The sequence below is a fragment of the Cydia amplana genome, chromosome 9 (assembly GCF_948474715.1).
Source record: "Cydia amplana chromosome 9, ilCydAmpl1.1, whole genome shotgun sequence".
In the NCBI taxonomy this organism is placed as follows: domain Eukaryota; kingdom Metazoa; phylum Arthropoda; class Insecta; order Lepidoptera; family Tortricidae; genus Cydia; species Cydia amplana.
The window spans coordinates 11,291,554-11,313,202 of NC_086077.1; the positions used below are offsets into that span (position 1 = coordinate 11,291,554).

Genomic DNA, 21,649 nt, shown 5'->3' on the forward strand with positions numbered 1-21,649 from the left:
AGATCTTTACATTTTTAATCACTAATTTCAATAGTTACCACTGTGTTCTGCTAGAGTCAACAGATAGGTGCGACGACGAGCGAAGCGAGGAGGAGCGTGTTAGGTTGACAGTGTAATGACCAAACAAAGTATTTTAAAAGAACTTCATTTTTGAATTAATAGATAGCCGTTTTCTTTTTAAAATGTGCTTCATAAATAGTCTCCAATATATTAATTCAGTTGCCAAATAAATACTTGGTACCTGCCTAAAAATATTCAAACGCTGTAACGGCTTTAAAATACAGCTCATATTGATATATTTTAAGACTCCGTTTTAGTTGCCAAACTATTAATTTTAGTAGCCATTTCTATTTTTTTAAACTGCCCAAAATCGATTAATTAGTTGACCGGTTATAATACGTGCCTTAATAAAATACTACTTTTAATTCAAATTCAAACACGGTATAAGAAACTCACGTATGATAATGATATTTTAAATGAATTAATAATTCTGGCTGAATAATTTCTTGATTTGTCGTATTGATAGTTCTGTTATTATATGTTCGAAGGTCTACAGCCCATTTTGAACGCATGCGAAAATTATCATTTTTTTTATCCTTTTTCACAAAACGTCTTACATATTTAAAAGAAATGATGATATTACTGAGCCACAATTCAGTTTTTGCCAATCAACAAAGATAGTTTTTTTTTTTTACTGAACATTGATGTAAAAACTAATTTTTGAAGGCAGTCCCGAAAGTACCGAAAATACCGGGAAATCCCGGTTCCATTTTTGCCCGGTACCGAAAATCCCGGTTCTTTTAAACAGTACCGGTTCTGCAATCCCTACTACCTACTATATTCACCCCGCCAGGCTGAAGCCTACGTGTAGGTAGAGGCAGCATGTTATCCTCATCACCACATCACCATCACACTAAAATTCTTTGACTACGAATAACTTCAGCTGCATATTGTTCATGTAATTTATGCACGCACCGTCTTGATCTTTAATTAGGTAGTTCCGTCATGATCATGTAGGTGCTTCACAAACCGGGCACCTACAAAATGTGATAAACGAGGTAAATAAGGTAAGTGTAAGGCACTCTTATATACTGAACTATTGAAATGCTATTGAAGGTTTTATAGGTAGGGCCTCTTTTTATATCCCAAAACCATATAGGATCCTATTAAATTGACAGTTCGGTGTCGGTGGTACCTACTACCAAAAGCATAGTACCAATTTATAAACTAAAATGACAGATCGGTCGGATGGAAGGGACAGGGTTTAATAAAGGTGTGGAAACAAAGGCAGCGTAAGAATTAAGAATCTGAGACAAATGAAAACTATGGAGGAAATATCTATTACAGTACATATGGTACTACTTTACCGCCCTAGTGCGGTAATTGGCATAATACGTGCACATGTCGAAAATTTAAAGGGCCATATGTACTGTAAAACGTACAAGACACGTGCGAAAAAGTAATTCGCAACTCGTGTCGATTTAAAACACTCCCTTCGGTCGTGTTATCGCTACTCGTTACGAATCTCCTACTTTCCGCACTTGTATCGTAATGTACTATTTCTCCACCACCTGATTATTGGTGCGATTGGAAGCAAATGCGTAAAAGTCTACCTACATCTTCATAATTATTCGGAAGTATAAATGTTATAAAATAAAAATAAAACTAATTTAATTTGGCAAAGCTGCAAGTTTTGTTTGACGTGAAAGTCAGATGTGTGTGAATTAATTAAAAATTCTAGATTAATGATAATGAATAATAGATGAGGCTGGCGTATCATCAAATTACCATACTTTCGTTTTCTTTATTTATGGCACCGGTGTCGGTGACAAATGTGAAGAATATGGTCTAGCAGTTTTACTTTCTAGTATTTATTTTTCTTTTTAACTACTGGTTATTTTTAAGTATATATGCGTGTCTAGATACATGCATGCATTTTATAATGTATGCATATAGGGTATGTAAGTAAGTAAATTCAAGTTTATATTCGCTGGGAAACTCTTGGGAATACTATTAGGGTGAACTTATTTTTGTTATTCTGTCCCGTCACCCAGACGACATATTATCATAGTTTGGGCGATTGTGCACTACAATGAATTTTACTGTCCGGCAGTCCGAGTTTTCATGGTCCGGCATATGGCATGAAAAAAACGGATGATTGGCTTGTGCACTTGTCCGTCTTTTTACTCGCAGGTGCGGCGCAGTGTCATGAAAAAAACGGATGATTGGCTTGTGCACTTTTCCGTCTTTTTACTAAAAGAGAGGCCCGCCCCTGCTCGGCCAAGTCATGAATTATACTAATTCCAGACGTAGTGCACAAGCATAAACACGTTTTTCATGGCTGTCATCTCGGACCGGAAAAAAACTGTCCGGAATGGGGAAAAGTAAAATGTCGGACGGTAAAATTACGTCTAGTGCACAAGCTACTATACATCTAATGGCGTGCCATATCGGACCGTAAAAACTCGGACTGCCGGACAGTAAAATTCATTGTTGTGCACAATCGCCCTTTGTTAGAAGAAATGTTACACTGCACTACGTACTACTAAAATGCCAAGTTAATGACCCATTAAGGAAAGGCTTATAACTGCCATAATCAATGTTTGTTTGGTCATTTTATTAAACTTTGGTTTGCGCTGCAATATAATTACATAGTTGCAAACGCATCACACAAGGAAACTGAACTGGAAAAACATAAGTCAAAAGTTCACACCAATCAGTGCAACTCGCAATTAAAACCAACGAACAAGATCGTTCCAAATCTGTTAGAAAGCGCGCGGATCTTGGATCGGATTAACGAGTATGTGCGCTCGCGCAGCGGAGCGGCGCGTCCTCCGCCGGCGGATCGTGTGTCAATGTGTTTACTAATGATCTATGTAACTGCTACTCGTTAGAGTTTTACGGTCTGTCAATTGGAACTCTTCATCTTGGAGTTATGTCAGATGATGAACTGATGAATTAAATCGGAAGGAAGTTACTATTTGGCATTTTAACATGTTTCCTTGACGGACTAGGGTTTAATTTTGCTTGTAATCCATGGATTACAAGCAAAATTAAACCCTAGTCCGTCAAATCAATAAATCATGAATTATACATCTATTTAATGAATAATGACGCAAGAATCTACAATAAACATAATAATATAAATAATGCCTCCACACAATTAGAGATTATCTATAATGTAAATAAGTTAGTCTCTTATTAGGACTAGAGCCACTAGGCTGACGATAATGACTTCAAGATTGGCATTGGTGACCATTTCGCTCTAGATTGAGTCTGTAGTGTAACAAACGGGCAAGGAGTTTTTCCGATGGATTTGCCGTGACGAAAAAATGACTAGAGGACTTTACATTACAAAGTTTGTAATGTTTACTTCGTCTCCCGAGTTCCCATTTAGGCTTTAGGGCCATCTCAAGTATCCCAACTCTCTAGTCAACAGTCTAAATCGAGAAAGAACATCGTAAGTATTTTTAAATTGCATACTTACGTAAAGTAACGTCATAACGATTTCCGTTGTATGCAAAGCATTAAGCTCACAGCATATTAACTAAAATGGAAACCCTTATCAGTCTCCGCGATATCTCATTTCATTAAGCAAATAGCCTGTAAACATTCGGTACTTACTCCAATTGAGTTGGGGTCCTCAGGGCTTTTTAAGGGTAGGTATACATTTGCTTGATAAGGCTGACTATTGATGGGCCTCATAGATAACTAGTAATGACACGCCATTATCACCTAATTGAGGATACTACTGTTTAACGGTTCACATACGATAGACAAAGTCCAAAAAGTTTTAATCAACTTCAATTCTAAACAGACAAACCTTGCATCGTCTATTCCTCACTTATAAAAAATTATACTGCCTAGGGTTGTGCAAGAGTTGTGCATCATAATTATGTCAAAATTGACTGTCTCATTTGAATATATAATTATATTTGAAGAATAATTTAAATTGGAGTTGTTTTAATACAAACACATTAAAAATAATGAGCCACAACCGCAGATATTAATAAAGCGAGGTGAAAGGCATTCAAAAACGGAACTATTCCGAGTATGCGTTCGGAACATCATCTTACTTTCCCAAATCCGCACGCCACGACTTTCCACAGTCTACTCATTACTGTTATCTGTATAAAGATGAGATTTAGTCGCGCTACAGATCACCATTTCAGTAATTATGAGCTAATTATGTCGGCGAACAGCGGAACGCTTCTGAACGGACCGCCAAGCGTTCGCATTTCATTTAGGTTTGGGTTTTTTTTTAATAACTAACGAACGTACCAATACCACACTACAATGTTGCACTATGATGTAGCCTTTTCAATGAGTTAAGTTTTGTTATCATATCATTTTATTAAACAGTAATCAGAGTCGACCGGAGACTAGACTTAATCCGGGCTCACAGACCAACCCCTATTACTCTTTATCCTGAGTATCATAATATCCATATCCTTTATTATATTTGGCCTAAACTCTGTTTTTCTTTCCTTTTCGACTTTCACATATCGGTTCGAGAGACTTTGTAATGACATTGCAAACCTTAAGGACCAAAAACCAATACCAAACCATTTAAACTTTCTTCTTCAAGGCCAAAAGAAAGAGCAAGTGCATAAAAGATAAACAGAATTCGCATTTTTTTTTTGTTTCATACCATTCATTTGTGTGGCTGTGGTCATATGTTATTATCGCGATTATCTTATCGACGAGTATCGAACCCATCTATTACCTCGCTTATTAGCGTTTTGGAGAGGGTTTCAGAATAGCGCATTGGGGTATTTATTACACCCTTATCTAAATCGTTAATACACTACATCATTTACATGTTTTTCCTATTAATCACATTAGCAAAACCGTGTCCGGACTTGACTAGAGAGTGCAATTAGAAACAAGCACCTTTAACTTTTTAAACAGTGTGAGGCATTCTGCTGACATTCGTATAAAATCAATTGGTGAAAAGTCGTCTGCTGTTTTTTGTATGTAGCAACACTAGCAACCATCATATAGATAATGACACCCCAAAATCTTACAAAAAACCAAGGACTGCTTTTATTCTCATATTTGCCTTTTGTTATTTTCAAGTCCTCTGACGATCCCAGCTTATCAAAAAGCGATAAGTGTACGCCTAAATAAATAAACATATGAGTCGTGTCGACACAATACGGCGAGGAGACATCCGCCCATTGTCGTCGAGTCTCGTACCTAACATATTTACTGTGACTTTTATTTATCTACAATATTTACCAACAATAGTCTATCCACTCTTCCCAGTGCTTCGCTTGGCAGCCAATTGAGTAGCGTTCCCACGGCATCTTGCGGAATGTTCATGTCTTCAAATTTCTTTATTGTTCCCTTTTCTTTATCATTAGGGAATTCTGTAGCTAATTGAGTACGTGCCTAATTTTGCATGAATTATAACATATTCATTATTTTTGCGTCTTAGAAACCTTACTCCGGGATTATAAGTACATATGTTTACCGCTTATCCGGAATACCTGACACGGATAATCTGTTTAATCCATAACCGTTAAGCCGCACTTAGCTTACCGTCGTAGTGGAATCAATCTTTCACTGTTACACTTCTTCTACTCAAATTCTACATAAGCAGTCAAGTAAAACTTTGACTTACATATATGTAAGATTAGACTTAGAAGTTTTATAATTGCAAAATCCAGCTAGATAATGGCATACCTGGCAATCGAACTCGGTAGTCCAATAGTCCCTAAGGAAACTCTAGTTAGATAAATATGGCATTGAAAACCTGGCCGATTACATCGGTTGCCATATACGCGTTTACGAAAAAGGAAACAAAGAGTGCAGCTGGCAACACTGATTGGCGCTAGTGTTTAATTTTAGAACGCGAGTACCAATGCAGTCGCGACGGGATTATTGCGCGGTTTTCCTTTTTGGGATGCCATCTCGTTGACATGGTTAGACTGAGAAATATATTTGCTAGATTTACAATGGCTGAAGATTCAATTTTTTAAGATTTGGCTCCAATTGTGTTGGGAATGTTAGGATCGTCTAAATGATCTGAGTATTTATTAAATTACTCAACTGATTCCATACATGTTTTTGGGATCACTTCGATGTCTACCCGTCTCAGCAGGCGTTTTTTTTTTAATTTTTGACATATAGATCTAATATAGCCACCATAACATAACCATACTTTTTTGTCGCGTTTTGAATATAGAACGGAACAGGGCTGAGTGTCAAGGTCGCAGACGCCATTCGAACATGGCTGAATGCAGGGCCCAAGTAGAGGGCGTTGACTCTTTTATTTTTAATCCAATTTGGGCTACAGCTGCGTTGAGAGAGTATTTTTATTGAGCAGCCATTTAATTCACTTAATGTGATTCTGTTAAGTTATGGCTTGTTAGAATTTTGAAGTGATTTATATTACAAACTATAATCACGCTTCCAATTTACATGACCATAATAGAGTGGTCTAGAAAGTTTAAGTTGATTGCTTGATAGGTTTGTTATTGCTACTGTAAATTACGCATCTGTATGCACGGTGTTTCATTTGGTGTAAAGAAAAAAAACTTCCACGTTATCTACGTCAAGTCTACGTGTAATTTAATACACGTCTATCAAACTGCTTTAAAATATGTAATTTTTTTATGGAAAATTCCGGTGACAGTCAAAATCTATACAGATAGGAACTCGTACCTGAGCGAATAAACAAAGATAAGTACTTGCATAATTAATAATTTTATTGTCAAGGGTCTTAACTTAAGTCTCTGCGACAAGCCTTTATTGCCTATTAAACAGTTAATCTTCAGATACTAGTAATGCTAGATCTACAATTCTTCCAGTAAAGCGCATCCAGTATACAACGATATTAACGACTGCTAAAATCACAAAGCCGCACTAAAAATAGTATCCTTTATCTGCCATCCCACTATCACCCCGACCTATTCCAACAAGACATTGACTATAGAAAAAACCCCGGTACCAATACACTTAAATCAAGCCATAATAGACCTTTTATCATAAATGCTAAGATCTTCAGCGTGGGAATACTTATCGTGGACGAATGGCCACACGCCTCTTGTCGACGGAAATAGCTCAGAGAATGCATAAAACATCGATGTATGAGGGTTAACCTATAAGATGTGGTCGTTTCAAATAGGTACAATACTTTATCTGCTGAGTTTCCTGTAGGGTCGACTACAAAGAGATGTATCCACTTTTTCACCTAATTACAAGGCAGTAAGGTGAAAAAGTGGATACATCTCTTTCTAGTCGACTGTACAAACTTTAACAAGAGTTCCGTTCTAGAGTCGTCGAAGGGTGACAAATACTATTGTCTTACAATACGGTGAGTTAAAAGTTAAAAAACCCAAACAGCGCCTCACCTAAAAAGTGCATAGATAGTCTGTATTCCGTCAGTGATGGTTTAATAATTTTAACCGCATTGATCGAAAACTATAAAGAAAACAACGTTTTAAGTTTGTATTACCCAAGCAACGAGTTATTTAAGTTATTTTATAAGATTTTAAATTCAACCATACTCTTTTAACCCTATCTTGGGGAAGGGTTCAAATTATATTACCTGGTTAAAATTAAAATATACGGAAACTCCATCGCTTCTAACATCCTTGTCTCATTAATTTGACGACAACCAACTGTAGACATTTGGTTTAATCTTGAATGGCCGCTTGTCGAGATTTGTTGTCTAGCAATTAGGGTACATTTGTTTTTTTTTTAATTCATGGGTTCAGTCTGTTGTCTAAATACGTGTTTTGATGATAGGTAATTTGACAAACTATATCCTTACAGTGATATAAGTGATCGTCTAACATAACATGACAGTTTTATAAAAACTTTTTTTTAAATTAGTTTGAACAAGGCTTAAACCTGGACTTGGTGCCGGACTTTTCTAATGATGTGCTATGACTTAATACCTACATGAAGAATCTGGGATAGTTTTTGTAAAACCGATCTTAATTACCTACTTTGCAGATTCGTTTCGTATTGTTTAAGTTTAAATGAAATATGTACTGTGAACAACTTTATTGACCATAATTCACGTAAGGCATGCATGAGCGCTATAAATTAACCTTTCTCCTCCCGGAATGGGAGTTAGCGCGAACAAGCTCGCCAACTCCAATTACGAGCATTCTTCGAGACCAATAAACCCATTTGTCCGTAAAACAATTTTCCGTGTACGTCCGTTTTTTCCGCGCCGCGCAGCCGTTCCGGTCTGCCACAGACGCGTCTGTGTTGCTGTAATTCTTATCACTCATGAGCTTTTGACTTAGTTGAACCAACATTACTGTACCTCATCAAAACATCATAGTGATAAATACTCTGTTTAGGAGATTAAAAAAAAACCAGTCGCCAGTACCCTTCGCGAGGACTCCTTTATAAAGCATTGTGACCTGGGGATTTCTAACTTCCTCCTTCCTCTTCAAGTCCTCATCTTAGCTCATTCCCGGTTGAATCAAAGGAACCCAGAGTTAACTTGTTGACACACACAAGAACTGCCGTAGATGCTGATTATATAGGTACAGATCAGCCGCTACCAAACCAACTGAAACCAACTCGGAGAGACAATTATACCAGAGGTCAGGCCTAGGGTTCAGGCCGATTTGTGTTCTGCCAGGTATTTACAATTTCCTAAAAGTCTAATGCCTCACCATATTCCGATAACCGGAATTCGCATATTTATATCGGCAATCTCGAAGCTGGCAGTGCATAAAAAGTTAACAACTTCGTATGTATAATCGAATCACACTTACCTACTACCAAATAGCTGACCTGAGATGCTCACCTGCGATAAGCAATGGCAACAGGCCCGTCATGCGCCGCTGACTGGCTAACTTAGTTATCTGGTCAAAAAACCTCGTCCTCGTACCTCTCACTCTTCGACTGTTCAATGTAGGTATAAAGAAGACAAAAGAATTTTCTAATCCGGCTTCTTTGCCATGTGAAATTTTGGGTAATTTATACAGAGATTTTGAGATAACAGTGTGTGTGTAATATTTAGATTTGCATTCATTTAAATTTAATGTATACATTAAAGTAGAAAAAAAGACTGAATAAACTGATAATAATGTTTAAAACGGCTCTTTAGAATAGGTACTTACTGAGTTGAATTCTAATTTATTAAAAAATATAGCTTTCGTCTTTCTAGTCTGTATGTTCGACGTCACACCTTTTCTCTATCAATGGAAGTATTGGAACACAATGTTGGCTATCTTAACCTAACCTAAACTTAAATGTAAGGCGTTTTAAAGTTTCTCTCTCAATAATTCTTAACAGTCACCGTTTATCGAATTATCCCGAAGAAGTTTTTCTCGAAAAAAAAATCCAATGACTTAAAATAATTGCATATACATAGCAACAAACGGCGTTATCTCAAATTGTACAAGGAACACGTGCCGGTCATATTTCCGAGTTATTCCTTAATGCGGTTCCGTTTTACCGAGGTGAGATAAATGACTCGCGGCCGTTCACCTCTAACGGGCTTATTTCGCCGTCATTATACTCATACATATTATTATAAATGGAACTAAATATAGGTTACTTTTTAGATTATCTTACCAAAAATATATTAGCTTCCTTATAATAAGAAAGTAGACCGATGAAAGCAGACTTTGCAATAATAGCAATTTCGCCACATGATGTGTCTAATGGGAGCATTGGCACCAGTTTATAAACAAATAGATAGCCTAAATCTTCTCAAGTTGTAAGTGTTGCCACAAACTAGCTACAGTTAACAAGCCTCATGCAGATCAGATAGTAAAGTTAGATGCAGGCTGCAGGCCACGCGACGCCGGCGCAGCGCCCCACTTCTCATATTGTTTGTATCGGCTAACTGTTCGCTCTTTCAAAATTAACAGTTACGGCCATGACTGTTCGGTATTCAATCACTTTTTGCATCTGGCGAGCTTTTTGCTTTGCGTGACTACTAACTTTTTTGTAAAAAGTGAAAATGAAGACTTAATCAAAATTTCGTTTTTGTACCTGTTTGACGTGGAGTGCGATAAAAACTTAAATTATATTGACCTCTTTGATACTTGTTATGTGTTATGATTGCTATATTCCATTAAAAAAAATATAAAAGAAAAAACATCCCGCCATCCGAAGTGCTTATTTCGCAGGCGCAAAGTTGATTGAATTACTTTGACTTGAAAATGACTTCATAGCCAGTAGTAAACTTAATTATAAATTTTACCATAATAAAAGCCACAAACTATAGTAACACACAAATGTATTCATTAAACTTGTTTGCAATTTTTGTACAGCAGCCAATTTAGCCATGTAAATGCATTTACGTACACATGATTACGTTTTCGTCTGGCTTCCGTCCTTTGCCCAAACCCGTTCCGTACAAAAACTTGACCATCTGACGGTTTGTTAGTAAACTTTACAGCTGGCACAGACCAGCCGGCCTAGCCAAGGTTACAATCGCTATCGCTTCGAAAGCGAAACGCTTTGTGTCTCTCTATCACTCTTCCATATTAGTGCGACAGTGACAGTTGCGTTTCGATCGCTACGGAGCGTTAGTGATTGGCACGTTGGCTACGCGGCCGGTTTTAATGCGGTATCGATACCGAAATTGCGATATACAGTTACCTAATTTATATCGCGGATTTTGAATACGTCGCTAAATATGGTACTACACTACTGGTACTATTAGGCTGTTTCGTACCGATAGTTTTTAATTATAGAAGCAATGAGAGTATTCGGTACTGCCGGCCTAGCCAAGGTGACAATCGCTATCGCTTCGACAACGAAAAGATTCATGTCTCTCTATCACTCTTCCATGTTAGTGCAACAGTGACAGTTGCGTTTCGATCGCTACGGAGCGTAAGCGATTTGCATGTTGGCTACGCGGCCTGGACGGTAGAGCTGGAGTCTGAGGGGCTACCGCGAAAACCGAATTTCGCAAATCGCGGGGATGTTTCTCTTTTACTCCAATGAAGGCGTAATTAGAGTGACAAAGATCGAGTATCGGATAAACGACCGCACTGAGCCGGTACCAGCTTCATCTTGTATGTTACCAACTGCAGGCCGACTGCCGGTTAGAATGCAGTTGATTTTATACAAGTACAAACGGAGAAGATTTTTTAAATGAAAACCCTCATTATACATATTAATATTGTTAATATTTCCTCCTAATAATGTAAATAAAACTAATGGGATGTTTTTTCTTATTTTATTACAGAATGCATTAGGTGCCTGAGTGGGTAATTGGGATAATACAAACATATCGATTTATTTATTTTTCCTTAATTTTATTAAAGCAGACAACTATTAGGATAACATTTACCTTACCTTAATCATATTATCCTCTTAACCATTATTATTAAGTCTCGCACAGAAGTAAGTAATCATAAATAAGCTACCGTTTGGTTAACTTAATTATAATAATATTTCTTACCAAGTATAGATTTAGAACCAATTATCTCTCAGCTATGGAGGATTTTAATTAACTAGCAATTTTGCTTATTGCTTGAGAAGTGTGTAAAACTGTTTACTGATGGGTGTACTGTTCTACATAATATGTATAATAGTGATTTACGATCGTGATCTTTAACCATTAAGTGCGTATGGTTGTGTTTGGTTCTTTCGATGACTCTAACAAGTGAATTATGATTTCTGAAGGGTCAGAAAAGGGCATTAAAAACTTTTGGACTGTCTATTGCAGTCTCAACGTAACTTGAACACTGATTAATACAGTAAGTGAGAGAGAGAAGGGTATTGCTCAAATTATTATCCATATATGGGGGGTCTAATGGCCCTTTTAAGGGGGTTTAACTGTTTTTAGAACCTTTTATAAATTGAGGAAAGGTTATCGCCCGCGACCTTGCCTTGTACGGAGTATAGAGATGGAGCCAGGAATCTCTCGCTCGACCGCCCACCCACACGTTTTGGTTACCGCACGTTATGCACATTTACGGCAGAGTTTTACCTAGCTTTACTTTACTTTTAGGGTCACTTACACTAGACACAATTAAAGGGTCGGATATCTTAATCTTATAACAGTCCTAACTTTAACGAAGAGCATGATTTCACCGCTCGTAGTAGGGTAGGCGAATCATACGGAGCATCTCTATCTTACCACACATGCTGGTGATTTGTTTACAATGTGTGTGTATGAGCATTAACAGGTGTGAAAAGCTGATTTTGTTTACTCAAATCTTACTCCCAGCCAGTCAACGCCTTGGTTATTGTTGACTAAGCTTTATGGGCGGGTCGGAGACCCTTAGTTTGCGTGATAAGGGTATTTATAGAGCTTTGCCACGCTTATCAAACTATTGGCTCCAGCCTTTGACCGCTAGTCGATTTGCCTCCGATTTTTATTATTTAAACAAAAATATCATCTAACATGTACGTTTAGGCATTTTCTCCAAACAAAATGTCCTTGTGGCCGAAAGTTAAACACAGGCCTAATGTTTAGCTTTTGAGCATGCAGCGTCCTGAAAAATCCAGGTATAAAGCTCAAGCTCACCCAAGTCACATAGCCTCAATTAAGTATACGAGAAAAGGAGGAGAGGAAATACGGATATGTGCTTAATACAGTAGTAGTAGCACAAGCATACGTACTTTCGGTCAACCAACTAAACATACGGCCGATACCAACTTTATGAAATTTCTCGCCTTAATATACTCGTGTCTGTGTCATCGGTATTAATATGTAATATGTACGATCAACTTTCCAAATGAAGCCTTTAAATTTTAGAGCTTAATATAAATATTTTATGATTCTTTCGAATTGCATAAACATCACGTTATGATAGTACGCGAAACGCGGGAATCGGCCGTTGACCCCCCGCCGCGGTCTGCCCCCACGGAGTAAACTTATATTACACCTACATTATTCATAATAAAAAAGTGCTATGTTTTACACATGACTGGTTTAACTGTGTAATAGGTGCTCTATTATTAATATGGCAGTCAGCTGCAAAATATCTACGCTATTCACGCAATCCGAATTATTTTACACACAATATTGTCGACGATATATGTGATCCGGCAACTGTAGAGTCGGTTAGGCGTGAAGATTTTTTTAAGCGTCTAGTCTAGGAGGGACTGGACATTCGGAGAAATGGAAATTCAAGGCCAGAATCGTTTTGAATTTCTTATATATATACTTATTACAAAAATGACTCTAATTGTGTATTCAAGAAACTGAGAAATAATTACATCATTAGATACATTAAACTATGAATTCACTGGTATGTTACGTTCTTACGTTGGTAGTAATTTATATTGTTGTAAAGTTGTTTTTACACGCAATATCAATTATGGTGATTTTAAAGCACAAAAAAAGCGGCCAAGTGCGAGTCGGACTCGCCCATGAAGGGTTCCGTATTTAGGCGATTTATGACGTATAAAAAAAAAACTACTTACTAGATCTCGTTCAAACCAATTTTCGGTGGAAGTTTACATGGTAATGTACAACATATATTTTTTTTTAGTTTTATCTTTCTGGATGAAGTTTAGGCTTAACGGTCACGTGACCCAACCATCGACGGTGTGCGCCGGTGATGACGCTGTCCAGCAGGTAGCCGAAACAAAACTTTTGGGTTTCACTATAGACAGCGGGCTACGGTGGGACGCGCACATCGACCAGCTGTGCGCCAAGCTGGGGAGCGCGTGCTACGCGCTGAAGCGCCTCGCTAGTACTGCGACCAGAGATGTTGTCAGGAGCTGCTACTTTGCTACAGTACACGCGTATATCACGTACGGTACCGAACTTTGGGCTACAGCAGCAGACTGGCATAGGGTATTTGTACTCCAAAAGCGAGCTGTTCGGGCGATAGCAGGTGTCCCTGACGATGTCTCTGCTCGCGAGTACTTTCGACAGTTTAGCATACTAACACTTCCATCTTTACTAATCCAAAATGTGGCAATATTTACGTACAATAATAGCAAAGAGTTTGCAACTAAATCAGCAAACACAAAATATAGTCTGCGTAGCAATAAAAACGCGGGCCAGCTTGCCCCCGTGCCCCACAGGCTCGCGAAATCCAAACGGTCAGTCTACGTCCTCGGCCCTCTAATATACAGCAAGATACCGGACAGTATCAGGGATGCACCTTCCTCACATGTATTTAAAAGCAAACTTAAAAAATGGCTCCTACAGGCGCAATTTTATGATGTAAATGAATTATTAAACAATAAATAAATGTATGAAATATATGTACAAAATGTAATATCTAAATTAATGTTGATGTTATTTATACACTAATAACGATATGTTAGTTATAAGTGTTATAACTATATTATAATGCTTTAAATGTAAATTTATAAACCTGACTTGTAACGATGTTACTAATAAATATTTTCTTTTCTTTTCTTTTCTTTTCTTTTCTTATCATTCTCTTATTTTAGAAGTTACAGGGGGGGGGGACACACATTTTACCACTTTGGAAGTGTCTCTCGCGCAAACTATTCAGTTTAGAAAAAAATTATATTAGAAACCTCAATATCATTTTTGAAGACCTATCCATAGATACCCCACACGTATAGGTTTGATGAAAAAAAAATTTTTGAGATTCAGTTCGAAGTATGGGGAACCCCAAAAGTTTATTGTTTTTTTTCTATTTTTGTGTGAAAATCTTAATGCGGTTCACAGAATACATTTACTTACCAAGTTTCAACAGTATAGTTCTTATAGTTTCGGAGAAAAGTGGCTGTGACATACGGACGGACAGACAGACAGACAGACATGACGAATCTATAAGGGTTCCGTTTTTTGCCATTTGGCTACGGAACCCTAAAAAGCCCTATAAAAGATCAATAAAGGAACAGGACTGGGGAAAAAGGGTACCGTAAAATGGGGTGAGTAGGTTTCGCGGAGAGAGGTGGGTTATGAATGGGGAGAGAAGGTTTGAGAGGGGGGTGAGAAGGGATTTTAAGGCTACTGCTACAAAAATAATGAATTCCAATTTAAAATGGAGCTATAGTAATACGCATAATAAAAAAAAATCGATCCAACATTCTTCCAAAATCACCTTTGTATGAAAAGCCCTCTCACCCCAAATACGAGGCACTACGGGGTGAGGCGGGGGTTTCCTCTTTATCGTCAAAGTTATGAAATGGAACTACCCAAAATAAGATAAAACCTAAAATACAAACGTCCGGAACACTTATTATATACACCATTCAGTTTGCATATGTAAAAATAAAATGTTATCGAGGTTTGAATGTCAGTTTTGCGCCTACTCACCCCATTTTACGGTATTTTCGTATTCTTTCTTATATACTTAGTTACATATGTTAAATTTTATGATACCATGTAATTCATGTAACTCATGGAAGTTAGTGCGGCATGAAGATATGGTGACTGGCCATGTGAGGACGAGCGAAACGAATTCGTTCGTATGCTATTTTTTATTGACGCAGATAAGTGCAGTCATGCGTGAAGCCATGAATGAATTAGAATTTTGTATGCTGTAATCTTACATTACATATGGCTCAGGCGGGCAATGTATTGTACAGATATTTTTAAATAGCAACTGTACCCGTGTACCGTGGTTATTTACGAGTAACTACTGTTCTCGTTCCGATAGTTTGTGCTCTCATCGTCTGGATCTGGATGAATCGATCCTAAGCGAGTTGCGGTTTGTGTGTAACTTGCCTTTGCGCATTGTAAATAATATACACGATCGATATTGTCAACACAAGTGTATGAAAATAGTACAACAACATTGACATCATCAACTACCGGCGATGCTGTGGCTGGGTACATTGATATCCTGCGATAACTGGGTAGCATGTGACTATAGCCTGTACGAGTAGGTACCTAATAATAACAAAACAATAACTAAATATTATTCAGTAAAATAAAGTCAAAGATTATTTTCCTATATTAGACCACAATCATGCAGGGAGTAGTCGCTCGCCCAACTCGCAAATACACTTCACCATTTACAATGAATGTCCTTTGCTCTAATACTTTATATGTCGTCATTATTATATTTCGGGATAACATTTCGAGTTAGGTATATCTCTTCCAAAGACTGACTCTCTTATTAGCAAGTAAGTCAAGTGACTGAAATGTGCTAATGAGTAACGAAACGAAACCTGTACAATACTGCCAGTCTTACAGTACCTATCTACTTACTCTGCAGATATAATTTATTGTCTTCAGACCTAAGTTCGAAAGTATTTCATACATGTTCTCGGGATTATGTGTGAGATTTTTTCGTAAACATGTAAATAAGTAGGACTAAGTACCGTAAAATGGGGTGAGTAGGGTCAAAACTGAAATTCAAACCTTGATAACATTTTATTTTGGGTGGTTCCATTTCATAACTTTGACGATAAAGAGGAAAACCCACCTCACCCCGTAGTGCCTCGTATTTGGGGTGAGAGGGGTTTTCATACAAAGGTGATTTTGGAAGATTGTTGGATATTTTTTTTTTATTATGCGTATTATAGCTCCATTTTAAATTGGAATGCGTTATTTTTGTAGCAGTAGCCTTAAAATCCCTTTTCACCCCCCTCTCAAACCTTCTCTCCCCATTCATAACCCACCTCTCCCCGCGAAACCTACTCACCCCGTTTTACGGTAAACACAGTGCCACATGATCACAATGTTACAGCGTACCTACACCTATTTACTTATCATTGCGGCTGCAACATTCACTTATCCCACATTACCCACATTAGATATGAGCGCCGCGCCGGCGCGCCGCCGCCGCCGACAAAATTGTCGCGCCGCCGCCGCCGACGCTGCGCTATCGGCGTGGCATCGGCGTGACCTTGGTAGTTACTACTACTTTCGGAATCAGATAATATATTTTTAATCGAGTTTAGATCATTAACGGCGCCACTTCGAATAGTTTATAGGCATTCAAAAGGTATTTTAGGCCCATATAATTCAAAAATATCGAAGGCAAATGCAAACTTATCTGTCTAGTAACCGCGCTACTAGTCTTGGGGAAACGAAATTATTTAATATCAATTTTAACATCAATATGCTTGTAATAAACATACTGATTTCCTTCCATTTTTATTGTGGAACGTTCCACATTACAATTTATAGATTGTATATAGGTATACACTAGACATATGTCGATCACAATGAAAAAATTAACTGTGATCAACTCTGGGTAACGTGAGACTCGAACCCACATCTTTGGATTACCGATCCAGTGCATAACTAATTTTGCCAGCTAACCATCCGTCATTTACCGCGAATTTAACCATTGCAAGCATGGTTAAACGTCTTTAAAAGGTATAAAATGAGGTTAATTTTGAGAAATTAAGCGTTTCCACGTCCAAATGTCCGGCCGTTGGCTTCGCACGGAAGGGCGTCGGAATCGGGTCTCAATTAAACTTGGCTACTGTTAAAATTTCAAGCTTTGCTTTCTCGCAGCTTAATCTTTGGCCTTGCATCACTCGCATGGAATTAAGCCGCTATCTGAACCTGCAAGTGTTTGGCCCTGTTTGGAGCTCAACTTTCGGCCTGTTTTAAAACGCTTGAGCATTAGTCCTTATCCGATCTTAGCTCCATTGCAGCTCGGCCTTTGGCGTCGCACGAATTTGCCCGCAGGAAAGCTCCAGATCATTAACACTATGGCTACAGTCTTTATCGGCCTGCGCCCTCGCTCTGCTCTCTTGCAGCTCGGCCTCGCACAGAAGCGCGCCGCAATCGGCGCTCCAGGCGTTCGGCCGTCAGCCAAGCTTACACTTGGCGTTCGATTCTTAGCTGTATGCTTACCTGCAGCTCATCCTCTGGCCTTGCATTGGGAGGCGTCGAAATCAAGTCTTCGGTGTTACATGGAGCTCGGCGTTGGGCCTCACTTTTTGACATAAATCGGTTTTGTTGAATCGATATTGGTTAATGACGGAGCTCGATTTCTTTGGACTGTCGACAAGACGTTTCCCTGATACAGTCAATCCGCAATTTTTAACTTAGCACAAAAGATAAGGGCCTCGCTAAGATCTTCCGGCCAGAGCCTCGCCAAGATTAAGATCGCTTCTGATGCCGCGCGATACCGCTTATCCACAGTTTATACAATATAAAATTTTTTCGTACCATTATTCAATAAATTATCCTTGAAACTAAAAAATGCATTTATTTCATAACTTTCTTACAGCAAAAACATGTTTTTTCGGTAAAATTTTGGTTTGAATTCTTTTTTCATTAATCGAAGGTGTTTCAAGGCCACGCCGCCGATTCGCCGCCGCCGCCGACCAATTTTGACCGGCGCGCCGCCGCCGGCTGTATGCCTATCGGCGCTCATATCTAACCCACATATATGGAGTGCGTCAACATCATTAGTTTCCCTGTAACTTTATTTCATTTGTTTTATTTATTTCCTTCCGTTAACTTTGTTTTAAAATGTGCTATTAACTTAGTTCAATTATAAACTATCGTCATTTGTTATGTTTAATTGATTATATATTTTTTAAATCAAAGAGTAGGAACATATTCAGTATGTAAAGAAAGTTAAACATCTGAGTGAATGGGTGAACGAAAGGATAATACCCAAACACAATACACTTTTAAGCTCAGACACCCAGCACCAACATTTATTACGAGTATGTACGTACTTACTCGGTTTATTTTCTTCTTAATGATGGCTATTGTAGGAACGCCGATTAAGCTGTAATGCCTCATGCCCTGCCCAGTGCCCTAGACACTCCCTGACCCTCCCTGTCATTGTTATGCCACGTTATGCCGCAATTGCCTATTCTGTAAAATAGATTGCTGCCTTCAACTTCAACAAAGGAAGATTGAGGTTATTTTAGTCGCATAGCATCACGTTGTTCAACGTTGTTTTGACGTTATAATATTTTGCCTAAACATTCGAACTAGGTCTCTATCTTCCTTACACTGGGCACGATGCTAGTATTCGGTCTGGTTCTTCTACTCCCGTCAACTCCTATCCTCGACTGCACCAGCCCCACACTCCCCACTTGCATTTTTGGCTCGCCGGTGTCTCGGGCAGGAAGGTCTGTTGACATGCCGGGGCGGCAGACGATGGGAGGAATACACGAGTAGGCCCGAATACACGCCCTAGCTCGGAACAGGTTTGTCTGGACGGAGGTTGTTAGCGTACCGTAGCAAACGCCTCTGACCGACGGCCTGGATCGTGCCAGCGCGTGCATTTGAGCAAGCTCGATGAACCTCTCCGTCCCTCCCTCTCTGGTGTGACAAACGCTTCTGCGTCCTTGCAGCAGAACTGCTGGCTGGCGCAGACACTTAACGGTAACGGTAACATTCGAACTAGGTCTTTAGGCGCGGATCCAATGGCCCAGTAAAGGAACAATCGTTACATGAACGCATATAATCCCGATCATGACTAGTTCTTACGAATCTATAGGCTCAAATCGTACCTACTACATGGAGGCCTAAAATGTTTTGCGAATGAAGTGATCGTGTAATGTCACACATAAACTTACAATGACAGGCGGAGCCAGTGACCTAGTGGCGAGGCCTTGGGCGCACGCCGCGCCGTGACGACCTGGCCCGTGGCGGATCGTTTTCATGCTTCCAGGATCTGATGTTTTCCTAACACATACACTATACACATGGTAGGTACTAGGTAGTAGCATAACAACTAAGACTAGAGCTCAGAAGGCCTACCGCAAAAATCTAATTTCGGCATCTGCCTCTCTATCACTCTTGAGTAGGGTTGCCAACTATTTTTTGGTAGAATATAGTATTTTCCAGAATAGGGCATCAAAAATATAGTACATTTCAAAAAAATATGGTACTTTTAGATAAAATACTAAACATAAGTGTAACATACGTTTAATCGGAAATATAGTATTATAGCGTACTATATATTTTTCCAAAAGTATATAGTACAGAGAGCCAAAATATAGTACAATACTATATAATATAGTACGGTTGGCAACCCTACTCTTGAGTATACGAGCGATAGAGAAAATAGACGAACGAAGTGGTTGTGGTTCGCGGTAGTGCCCTCGGATAAGGTGCTAATGAAATAAAAGCTATAAATATATAGTAAAGTAACATTAGTTCATAATAACATAGGTTGTCGATATACTTTAGACTGTAATTCTGTAATAGTTATTTGTTTTACAAGGGGGCAAAGTTGTTGTTTAACCGCTCGTGCTAATATTGATACCAGAGCAAGCGAAAGATTCCAAAATTGAATTGGTTCGAAAAATGGAATCTTGAGCCTTGCGAGGGTTAAACAAAATTTACCCCCGAGTGAAACATAAAAATTTTCACCCGAAGCAAATATTAAATGTAAAATATCAAACAAAATCAAACCAAATTAAATCCAAATGAATGTTATTAAATATTTATCATCCAAAATCATCATTTAAAAGTCAATTCTACCAGCAAACAGAAGAAAACAACTCAAAATTTGCATTTTATTACTTTGCCTCACATGTGAATAAAATGCAACTTGTTTTAATTGATCTATCTTTAATTAAATGTTCGATTTTTAGTTTCCGTGTTCATTGCACAATTGTTATTACCTAGTTTGATCTAGTCTAGAATCATGTGTCACATTTCTTATTCAGCATACTTACGATATGTATAACTCAAGTCCAAGGTCAAGTTAAGGTCAAGTTAGTCAAGTATCTGGGCCCCTATTCGACATGTACAACTGTCAGATTTCGCGTCATTTTCAATTCAACTGTTGAAGTTCATTTGAAGTTCATCAAGTGCGGATAGGTCATTTGGTACAACCAATAATTTAACAAAAAAACAACTTTGTTTTATTATTACTTTAAGGTTTATAATGGTTTGATTTGGTTGTTACCTAACTGTGGATTGCTAATGTCAATTTTTAACAAGTAATGATTCAGATTCAAATGAAGTTCAACATGCGACGTCAAAAGTGGCATGTCGAATAAGGCCCCTGATCTAGGCTTACAAACTGGTCCGGCTATAACCCGTAAGACTAGGAAGTAGCCGCCATTATGGCCAATAGCGACGTCTAGCCCACTAGACGGTGACCTACGTGACCCCAATAAACGTACTTACATGCATTCAACTGGTTTCTGAAGTTTGAAAAGGAACCCAAACAATGTAGCTGAGGTCCTAGAGGTCCATATCTTCCTGATTATCACAAAATCAAAAATTTACAAATATTAGGAACTAGATAGCAACAGAGTTGATTAAAATGAGTTGGACATTGCTTTACATTAAATTACAAAATAGTTGTTACAGGAGTTAGTAGTTTTCTTTTAATGACTTGAGCGCATAGTACCTACTGAGAGCTTACAGTGTTAACTTATTTCTACGCTTTCAGCGCTAATAACGGCCATCTCCCTATTGCTGTAATTTTTCGCCATTTATTACTCTTAACGTTATTTCATTCTCAGTTTTATGGTTTCAACTGAAGACATTAAAAATCTCTCAAGTTTTGCGAAATGAACCGCAATTCGCAAACTTGAATAGCTTCCAGTGCCTTTGTTCTGTCTCGAATGTTTTTACTGCTTCTTTTTGGCATTTTGTTCGAAATCATAATAGTTTTGAGCAGCGGACCGGAGATTATGTGTCAATCATTCCAGCTACTGATGATTCCTTTTCGACAATTTGCGAAATGAATGGTAGTGAGGTCATTAAGTTTCCACTGCTTTGCATCGTTTGATTTAGCTGGTTATGTCTTTCAAATTACATTTTTTGCTTCTTATATTCATGAAATCATTTTTGACCGAATAAAAGCTACTTTTGCGCGAGACTTCTACTTGT

At 38.3% G+C, this 21,649-nt stretch overlaps 1 protein-coding gene across 1 annotated transcript in view; it reads left to right on the plus strand.

The window, feature by feature from the left end:
* The window catches only part of LOC134651158 (protein singed), a 54,980-nt gene that overhangs the window by 2,498 nt on the left and 30,833 nt on the right, over positions 1-21,649 (plus strand). The window lies entirely within an intron of this gene.